The 11,575-nt window shown below is 35.4% G+C and overlaps 1 protein-coding gene and 1 pseudogene across 1 annotated transcript in view; one reads left to right on the forward strand and one right to left on the reverse strand.

The window, feature by feature from the left end:
- MYO9A (myosin IXA) overlaps positions 1-11,575 on the reverse strand; it is a 170,869-nt gene that overhangs the window by 158,072 nt on the left and 1,222 nt on the right.
- On the forward strand, positions 2,672-3,980 carry LOC102522136 (annotated as a pseudogene).

Raw genomic sequence — 11,575 nt, forward strand, 5'->3', positions numbered from 1 at the left:
GTTTATGTTTGCTTTTATTTCCATTACTCTAGGAGCTGGTTCAAAAAAAATACTGCTGAAATTTATGTCAAAGAGTGTTCTGTCTATGTTTTCCTCTAGGAGTTTTACAGTATCCAGTCATACATTTAGGTCTTTAATCCATTTTGAGTTTATTTTTGTTATGCTGTAAGAGAATGTCCTAATTTCATTCTTTTGCAGGTAGCTGTCCAGTTTTCCCAGCACCACTTATTGAAGAGACTGTCTTTTCTTCATCGTATATTCTTGCCTCCTCTGTCATAGATTAATTGATAAGTACGTGGGTTTATTTCTGGACTTTCTAGCCTGTTTCAGTGATCTGTGTCGGTTTCTGTGCCATATACCCTTTTACAATGTGATACTGACACTCTTCCCTATGTTCTCTGCTCCTTCAACTTGGATGGACCTTTATAACTGTCTTGGCAAGCAGAATGCAGTGAAGTGAAGCTGACTGACTTCTGAGACTGGATCATAAACAGCAACATGGCTTCCATCTGGCGCTTTCTCCCTCAAGAATTCTAGCAGTCAGCCTTTAACAACACTGAAAAAGCTCTATGGAAAAATCCACATGGAAAGGAACTCAGGCAAAATTGCCAAGCTGAACCGCTCCTGAATTACTGATCCACAAAAACTGTAAACAAAATTAGAAGCTCCTAAGGATTGGGCTTAACTTGTTACACTGCAATAGATGACTAACATACTAGAAAATTCTCACATTGCTATAAACTTAAAAAGATAGTCTAAATAATCCATATGACAATAAGTAAACAGAAAATATTCTGAATAAACTATAACAAAAATATTACATTTCAAAACTTGTGAGATGCAGCTAAAGCAATACTTTATAGGGAAATTTATAACCCTAAATAGATATAATAGAAAAAAAACAAAAAGTAGCAAACTGTCTATTCAAGAAGACAGAAAAAAACAGCAAAATAAAACTAGGACAAGTAAAAGGAAATAACAGAAATAAGAAATAATAAGAAAATATAAAATAAAAAGGGCCAACAAAGCCAGAAATTAGGTCTTTGAAGAAAACTATAAATTGGCAAACCTCTGACAAGAGTAATGAAGGGAAAAAGAAAAAGGGATCAGGAATGGAAAAAAAAGGCAAAAACTACCAATGCTGCAAATATTAAAATGGTAAAAGGATTTTTTAACTTAGCTGAAATTGAAAAAAAAAATCCTAAAAAATATATAACTTCACATAGCCTAAGAAGACACAGAAAACCTGTAGGGTCCCATTAAAAACAAAAACAACAACAACAACAAAAATGACTAAAATAAAAAATTTCCCCAACTAAGAAAACTCAAGAGCCACACTACGTTGCCAGCAAATTCTCCCAAAAACTAAAGGAGTAAATAATCCAATCTTAAATAAATTCAATGCTTTTTATGAGACTGGTACAACCTTGAAACCAAAAAAAAAACAAAAAAAAAAAAACTGGCAAAGACCAGAGAAGAAAGAAAAGTTAAAAGCCAATCTTACTCCTGAACCTACATGCAAAAATCCCAAACAAATAAAGCAAACAAAATCCAGCAATCCGAGTACAATATACTATGATCAAGTTAGGTATTCCAGGAAAACAAAGACAAATCTGACATTACTATCAGAAAGTCAATTAATATAATCAACCATATTTTTAAATCCATAAAAATTCAATTATTTATTCACTAAAACAATGTTGTTTTATGCTGGATTATTTATTGGGCTTTTTGGTGTGTGTGAAATTTGACACAATGATTCTAAAATATACATGAAAACGCAATGGGCTAAAGACAGCCAAGACTCAGTCTCTCGAAGAACAGCAGCAAAGTGGGAAAGCTTGCCTTATCAAAAATTAAAACTTCTAAAGCTATAAGTAGTTAAGATGGTGTTTTACTAGTGAAGGAACAGACAAATAGACCAATTGAACAGAGAAGCAAGTCCAGAAACAAAACTGCCAAATATGGACACTTGGCACATAGGTCAGATGAGGCGCAGCAGGTCACTGAAGAAAAGATGAATTTTTCAAAACCAATGCTGAAACAATCAAGTGTCCATTTGGGGTAGAGTAAGACTGGATCTCACACTATTTATAAAATTTATTCCAGATGAAGACCAAATTTGTGAAAATTTGGCTAAAACTTACAACTCTGAGAAGATAATACAGAGAATATCTCCTTTACCTCAGCCTAGGACAGGGTTTCTTTAAAAGGATTCAAATAGTACTAGTCAAAGCTGATAAATTCAACTACATTAAAACTGAGAAATTCTTTTGTTCAACAGGCAGCACAGAAAGTGAAATAACAAGCCAAAAATAGAAGATACAGGTATAACTGAAAGACCAGTATCCAAAACATATACAAAATTTTTAAAAATTAGTAAGAAAAGCAAGACTACCTAATTGAAAAAAATTGGACAAACAACTTGAACAGGCATGTCTTAAGAAGAAAACTCAAATGACTATAAAAAGATGCTCAACTCCATCAGTAATCATGGAAATGCAAATTAAAATCATGAAATACCATTACACCCTTCAGATTGGCAAAAATTAAGAGTCCGACAATGCCAAATGTTGAGAATATAAAGCAGTGGGAATTCTCAAATACTGTGCTGGAATTATAAATTGAAATCACAATTTCGAAAAACACTACACCATTATCAAAGCTGAATATGTGCATACCTCACAACCCAGCAATTCCATTCCTAAGAACTCAAGAGAAATACTTGTGCAATTGCAAACATGAAACAGGTATGAGAGTACTCACCACCAAATTGTTTGTATAAGAGTAAGAAATTAAAATCAACTCAAATGTCCATCATAACTAGAATAATTAAATTGTAGTATACAATGGAATACTTTATCATAATGAAATCTAATGAACCACAGCTAACAACTTGGAATTAATTTCAGAAATGCTGAACTAAATTTTTAAAATCACATAGAACAGTCATATGAAGTTCAAAAACAAGGAAAACCAAACGAGGAGTCTGAACAGCAGATGCAGAGATACAGATCTTTGTGAAGACCCTGACAGGCAAGACTATCACCCTCGAGGTTGAGTCCACTGACACCAATAAGAATGTCAAAGCTACAATCTAAGACAAGGAGGGCATCCCACCTGACCAGCAGCATCTGATTTTCACGGGGAAACAGCTGGAGGATGGCCGTACTCTGTCAGATTACGATGTTCAGAAAGAGTCCACCTTGCATTCAGTGCTTCGTTTGGGAGGCGGCATCACTGAGCCTTCCCTCCACCAACTCACCCAGAAATACAACTGCCACAAGGTGATCTAGCCGCCAGTGTTATGCTCTCCTGCACGCCTGTGCTGTCAACTGCCGCAAGAAGCAGTGCGGCCACACCAACAACCTGCACCCCAAGAAGAAGGTTAATAAGGCCCCTCCACCGGCTCCTCCTTTGACCGCTGGGAGGCCTCCTGCCCAAGCCCCATGGCTCTGGGACCTCAGTAAAGTTTCCCTTTCCATGACTAGGGGAAAAAAAAGGAAAACTGAACTATACTACTTAAGGATATATGACCTGGGATTTAAAATTATGAAGCAAAGCAAAAAAACAACAGTCACAGAGGTGAGAATAACAGCCACCTTCACAGAGTGGGAATGTTGACAAGGGCAAGGGAAATACGAGGTAATGAAGAGGCGATCCTGGCTTTTTGGCCCAGGCAACAAAAACCCAAATATTCACTTCATAATTTTCTTTAAATTGCATATACTTTTTTCACTCTCCTATATATATGAGGGGGATAAAAGTAACAACTTCAAATGATTGCTATGGTAATTTAATACAACAAAGCACTGCGTGTGAGCCCCAGAGCTTGACTTCCTTCCGTACTAGCAGGTACCCTGCCCTGTCCCTCTAGTATTCCTATCTCTTACTCTTTATACTCATGGTATACATCTTACCTGCCTTACTAGACTATAAGCAGCTGTCCACTGAATGCTTGGGAAATTTAAGAGATTTAAGGCAAAAAGAGGAAGAAGAAAGGCTACAGTTGAGGAGAGGGGAAGTTTTGGGAAAAACAATCGGGACAGAACTTGATTTTTGCTTCAATGAAAACACCCAGGACATCAGGAGTTTAGTTCCAATGCTTCAAGGAGCCTGGCAGCACAGGGAGAGAAAGCAGGTGAATCATCTATTTTCCCTTCTGACCCCGGCACCAGAAAACAGTTAAAGAAGATTACCATTCATTGATATCAATCATCTAATATTTAGAAGCAACAAAGTGTACCTATGTTCCAAAATCTACTTCTTCTGAAATACTCTTAAAAACAACAACAACAACAACAAAAGAAAACCACAATAACAAAGACACTCAGGCTATAAGACTCTCTGGAACAAATCAACTCCTTCTCAATTACTTGAGGAAGAAACTCTATTTTTTAATTAATTTATTCAACACATATTACTTATTCATTGTTCAAAAGATTAAATACAAGTATCAGATACAGACTTGTTAATAAAATTGTGGTGAATCAACACAACAGAAAATTATGCCTCCATAAGAAAGAGTAAGATCCATATGTACCAATATGGAGTGCTCTCCAGTATATATTGCTAAATGGGAAAAAAAAAAGAAATATAAAACAGTATATATAGTACATTACCTCTCGTATATGAAAGGAAAATACAGACATACACATGCATCTAACTTTGAAAGAATAAAATTGAAATAAGTGATCAGAAACTTACAAAAATGATTCTCTACAGAGGAACAAGGAGGAAACAGAGTAAAGGGATGAGGATAAAAATGAGATTTCTACAAATACCTTTACATCTGGTTTCTCCTTTTGGACTATGTAAGTATCTAATATATCCAAAGGGTAGTATTAAATTAAAAAATGGGACGCAAACCCTAAAATGAAAAACAAATGGACCTAACTACATATCAAATTGGTAACAATCACACCAAGAAAATGATTTCAAGTGACTTTTAAATATAGTACTAACAATAAGTATAATCTTGGTGGGATACATTCTAAGGGCAAAATGAAACACAAGGAAATCTTAAAGTTCACTGAGCAGTTTTAACTTATTTTGAAACTATTTTAGATATACTTAAGGAAAAAAATCAGTGTTAATAAAAACTAAGATTTTCAATGTAAAAGAGATTAAAACTAAAGTACTCTTTTTTAAAAAAAAGATGAAGAAAAATGCAATGTTAAATGTGAATTAGAAATATCAATATGACCTCATGCCTTCCCCCACCTCAACCAGGCCTGTAAGTGATGACAGCCCCATAAAAAGGAGCACATCTAGCATCTAAATGTTGGTTTCTGAACATCATCCTCCACCATCAGGAGACGGATCTTCTTAGAGAAACTGCTGATTCCAGTCTAAAGCAGGAAAAAGTCCTTGGTGAGTCAAGGTATCTCATACCCAGAAGTAAGGACTCACTCAAAGACTAGTAAGGAATCTAGGCAAAAAGAACTCAGAAGTCTGCTTGAACTGACTTCTAACGCCCTTATCTGAAACAATACGAGCATCAAAAATCCCAATATCCGTAACTACTTTGTAATACAACAAATAAAAATCCAAGAGACCATTAAAAAAGTCATCTGTCACCACTACAGATGACTACTAAACCAACTCCTTACTCTGAAAACTACACAAGAAAGAATTAAGCATTTATTTATTCTGCCCTTTGAGGAAGAACTGCAGTTGACACCCAGGTGATGAAGGTTATAAACCCTGTGTTAACAGAAGAATGACAGTTAAAAAAGTTAAAAAATTACAGAATTAGAAAAATCACTGTTTTTTCAACCTTCAATTAAATAGCTGACCTGCCCAAAGCTCAACAAAAGATGCTAAAATCACTAGGTAAAGTATATTTTGATGAACAGAGTATCTGTATGGTACCAAAGTATCAGGAAAAAATATACTTTTACAATGGTAAGATACAGCAAGCACCATTTCAAACTTCATAAAACTCAGATCACTAATATGTGACATTATATACCTCTCATTGTATGCAACATGAAATATAACATTACCTATGAAATATTCTTGCCATAACTTTTTAACATGCATAATCAAATCTTTGAAATACAACTTCCAGTGTACAGGATATACAGGGAACACAGGAACAAGGTAAACAAAAGCACAAGGAAATAATTAGATAATTGGAAACAGCTATTCTATGAGATAATGATCTCTTCTTGTGAAAGAAGTTTCAATAGCATAAGGAAAAAAAGTAGGGTAAGAAATTTTTCTAGGTTATAAGAGACTAAAAAGATAATTCAAATGCAATGCAAAAATCTTGACTGAACTCTGGTCTGAAAAAATCATTTTGTGGGTCAATTCAGAAAATTTAAATGTGGTCTGAATATTAAATGTTATTAGGAAATTACTATTATTCTTCTTAGGTGTCGATAATTGCACATGTGAAGAATGTGATGTGAAGAATTATCTATTTTCTTAGGAGATATATGCTATTTTGAGGTAAAAGTCAAAATATCACAACTTTCAAAAGGTTCAGTTAAAGTAAATACACACACATAGAAAACAATAAAGCAAATATTGTCAACTTTTGAATCTCAGTGGCAGACTTATCAATGTTCTTTGTTCTGTTCTTTCAACTTTTCAATATCTTCTAAGTTTTTTCATTATAAAAAAAAAGTAGGGAGAAGACAGGAAGAAAACTAAAAAAGGTAGAGCTGCAAAAGAAAGAAAAAAAATATGATCTAAAGATCATTTATGAACACATATCCAGTTACCTGAAGAACTTTTTCCCTTTAAAAAAAAAAAATCCAGAGACTACTCAGTCCACTATTATCTGATCAATATCAGTAAACAATTCAAACAAATACTTACACACTACAAACAGCAATAGTGCTACAATCTGTCAATGATTTAAGAAATGTTTGTCTTTGGCAAACAGAACATTTTATAATGCCTCACATTGAATCAAAATACATTCTAACATCCATTAATCTGATATACTAAGACATCAAAAAAAGCATTTCTTTGAGCTTTTTTTGAATTGAAAAATGTGATCGTGAAAGACAGCTAGCAGACTATCCATCTAAGATTTACGTTCATCAGCAACAAACTTTGACGGCCATTTATTTACACCACACAATGAAATTCTTTAAATTCTTGATCTCATATTTAAACATAACAAGAAATAGACATATTCAAGGGGGAAAAGGAAGACTTGTTGAGTATCAGCTATGTGCTAGGTGCTTTACACAGAGTGTTTAATGATAATCTTGTGAGGTAAATAGTCCCATTTGAGACATGAACATTCTTGAAGCTCACAAATGTTAAGTAACTTGCCCACAAGTGACAGCTCATACGTGATAAGGCTGGAAATGTAATCAAAGTCTGTTGGAAATGCAGGTTTGAAAGTCTATATTCTTTCCATTTAATTGGCCTTAACATATTTAATATTTAGACAGAAAAGCCCATCTAAAGAAAAAGTATGTTTAAAAGAATACCTTCATATTCAAGGAGCTACATAATCAAAACTGAAAAAAAGAAAAACTACCCTCTAAAATTACTGCTAGTTGCAAAAAAAAAAAAAACCACCAATTCTTAACAAGCCAGCTGTCTATGACACTGGACAGTTAGTCCTTTCCTCACTGTACATGTAAAATTACACTCCAGTTGCCCGTTGAATGACCCCACTGCCAAAATATGTTAGCAACATAATTCACATTAAAACCCAGAGCCCAAACACTATTTGGAAAATGCTTTACATGTTTACTAGCCCTATCTCAAGTATGTTCCCCACTCAAAACAGGCTATTTTCAGCATATTCTTTGATCTAGCATATACTTTTCTGGTACTCTAAAATAATACTAAACTTATAAACAAGGAAATCTACCTAAATACAAACATTCCATAACTGAACACTAAAATATTATGTGATTGTGCATTTGTCTACTGCACAAAAATATACCAAAACTATACGTCTCTAACATAACACAAATTATGTATGCTCTTTCCATAGGATCAAAATTCCATTATCTATGTCTCTTGTGTATCTAAAGATACACACAAAATATGTAGAGAAATCTGTATCTTAAAGAGTTTTCCCATTTAAAATTAAACTGAATTTGAACTGAGCTAGTGACCAGAAGAGGGCATGAGGTGGCTTGTAGAGTTGCAGAAACAGCCTGTATCTTGATGTGGGTGTTGGTTATATTGGTGTATTCACTTAGTGAAAATTTACTGAGCTGCACATTTATGATATTATACATTATAATTTATAATAAGCATATTCTTTTTTAAAAATCCTCAATCTAAAAACCTGCCTTGCTGTATTGCACTGATACCAAAGAAGCCAGCTCAGTAAAGTAGACCAGCTATTAGGGATTTCACTAGAGCTACAAAAGAAGCAAACACTACGTCCTACATGAGTGGCACCTAATTTAACCTGGAAGGAAAGCTTCCTGAAGATACATCTGAACTGAGTTCTACAGATCAGACAGGAGACTGCCAAGCAAAGAAAAAGGGAAGAGAAAGTCAGGAAAGAGAATAGAGTGAGCAAAGACAAGAGAGAAAGCATCTTATCTGAGAGGGAGCCTAAGCTCCATAACAGTGGATGAAAGAATTTAAGGAAGAGAGCAAGGAAGGAAAGCTTTAAGTAAGAGTCAGATCATGATGATCTCATATACATGTCATGCTACAGTTTAAGCTTTATCCTGAAAGCAGCAAGGAAGCAGTAAAGACCTTTCAACACAAAAGGACATGATTAGATTTCTATTTGTACTATGTCAACTATGGTGCCGGTCATGTTTGCAACCCCATTTTGAGAAGTCAGCCTGCACTCTGTCCCATGTTTTTCACCATTATGATCCTGCCCCACACCCCACAAATAAACACACAGCCAACACTAAATGGCCAGGAGTGGTCACATGACCCATGTAACCCATGTACACAGGCTTGCTAGCAGCCCCTGAGTAAAAAAGCTGAGCCAAAAAAAAAAATTGTTTCTTGAGAATTCAAACCAGAAAATCCTAGGGAGAAGAAGTTAGCAACAGGAGCTCAAGTTAAAACGATAGTAGCCAGGAGGCAAAATGTTGGCATGGGAGTGACACAGTAGTTATAAGGAGGCAGAAATTAGGAATAAATGGAAGCTATGACATAGAAGGGGGAAAATCAGAGTAGAGAGGAAAAAATAATACAAAAACAGCAAGAGTAGCTAAGAGCACTAGAATGAAATCTGTCTTTTCCTGCTTCTAGTTTTATTTATTAAGGTCCCATTCTTCTGAGACCAAGTTGCTTAATTTTTCCTGGGTTCCTTTGTGCATGTTTTCATTTGATAAGCCCTCCATTACTTAAGGTAACTTGAGTCTCTTCCTTGCAATTGAAAGAGCCTAACTAAAAGAGCATCTTAGAACACTTACTCTGGCAACAAACAGTGCAGAGAACGAGCCAGAGGGAACGGCAAACCAAGAGGCAGGAAAGAAGACAAGAAGACCACTCAGAGAGCACTACAGAAGCCCTACAGACAGTTAGGGTTAAAACACAGCAAAACTAGCAACCAGGAATGATCTGAAATATCATGAGAGAGAATGTGCAGGACTTGATGTCAGTAACATGTATGGTACAGAGTGGAGTGGAGGATGACTCCCAGGTTCCTGAGGCTTCCTGAGGGGCGAGATACCATTCATCAAGATAAGAAATCAAAAGAAAAGTTTTGTTGCAGTTTGTCTCCCTCTACCTCTACCTTTTGAAGGGGAAGAGAGGCAGAGAAGAGTTTTATTCTGTACATGCATGAAGTGCTTGTGAAATGTGAATCCAAGTGGAGATGTCCACTAGCAGTGATTTACAGGGGACCAGAGTAGAGGCAAGAGCCCTACACAGCAGCTCCAGATTAAGGAATAAATATATTAAGCCCATCTTACGGTTTTAAAACATGACTGAAAAATCTGACTAATATTTATTTTAAACTAAGCTAATATAACTAAAAAGCATGAACTAAAAAATTTAATATTCTTGACAAACCACATGTTCCAAGCTCCTGCACTTCTCTGTAAACACTGAAGATTGAACAAACTTGGGCAATAGTATAATCTAAATGATTAGAAAATACGGGGTTTATATTTCTAACTTCTACTGAAGTTTTACTTTTTTTAAAACTTAAGTTAATTACCCTCATGAACTATACACCACTAAGGGAAAATACTGTTAAAAAGCCGTATGTTAGACAATGAATCTTCTGATGTTTAAACTGTAATAACAAGATTTTTTTAGAGTACTTAATCACATAATTTACTAGCTTTGACATTCAACTCTACCTGTACTGTACATGTGGGTTTCTGCCCTGCAATCTTTTCTCCTTTCACCTAACTTTTGCCCCCAAATCCATTACTGCCAACCCAGAATTTGACAATGAGCTTGTGCCACAAACCCAGCTGCCTACTGGCCACCTACATCTAATAAAAATATAATCACCTATACTCAGCATGTCACAAATTGAATTCCTTTCTTGACAAAAGTAAAAAGAAAAATTCCATTTGTCCCTCATAAAGGCACAAGCTAGAAACCTAGATCTTACCCTCTATGAACACTCTCCCTAATCCCAAATCCAATGAAACCACCAAATCCTGTCTAGTTTCAAAACCCAAACGAAGACCCACCATCATCATTTACCCTCCTGATATTCTCACCTTCACTTTTAGTCTATCCTTCTATCCACCCTCCTCAAAACAGCCAGAGTGACCTTTTAAAAATGCCAATCTGATAATTTCAGTCCCTACTGTAAATCCTTCAATAACTTGATAAATATTACAGTCACCATCAAAGCAAGTCACTCCATAGAAGCTCCGAAGTTCAATGAGAAACTTACTTTAGTTATATCTTTTTTTGTAGGTTCACCCCAAAAGAATCATCAGGAAATTTCTTCAGATCCTGAAAATTCCTTAAAACATGCATATAACAGCTGATATATTTAAGAGAAAAGCATGCAGCACTGTTTGCAAAAACAAAGACTGAAAATAACCTCAAGACCACCAAAACGGAACACTATCCAGCCATTAAATGAGGCACTTCCAAACGTAGTGCTGTTAGGGGATCTCTAGGATCTATTAGTAAGTGTGGGGACAAAAAGCTGTATACACAGTGTACGGTATGCAAGCATTTCTCTGTGTGCATTTTAAGAGTATAAATGTGTACACTTGTCTGCTGGAAACATCACGGGAGGGATACACACAAAGATGAAATAATCGTTGCTTCCAAGCAGGGAAAATAAGATGGTTGGAGGATAAGAGAAAGAGAAACGCTTTACTGTGCACTCTTCTGAACCTTCAGATTTTCATACAATGTCTGGTCATGCCCTATAATTTTAATGTGATTTTTTGCCCTCCTCAGTTCCACACACACAAAATAAAAAATTTTTAAGTACTGACTACAAAAATCTCTCTATACTTCATCCCTATACCAACATTAAAAATATGCACTGATCATTTGGTATAACATCACATTTCCTTTTAGACAGCTCAGGAGTTCAACAAACATTTTATTCAATATTTACTACTGCTGAGAAGTCTGCTGGTAATGACATCAGTGAACACTGCATGAGAACTGTACCAGCTCCCTGAAAAAGGAAGAC

This window comes from Camelus ferus, chromosome 27 (assembly GCF_009834535.1).
Source record: "Camelus ferus isolate YT-003-E chromosome 27, BCGSAC_Cfer_1.0, whole genome shotgun sequence".
NCBI classification, from domain to species: Eukaryota; Metazoa; Chordata; class Mammalia; order Artiodactyla; family Camelidae; genus Camelus; species Camelus ferus.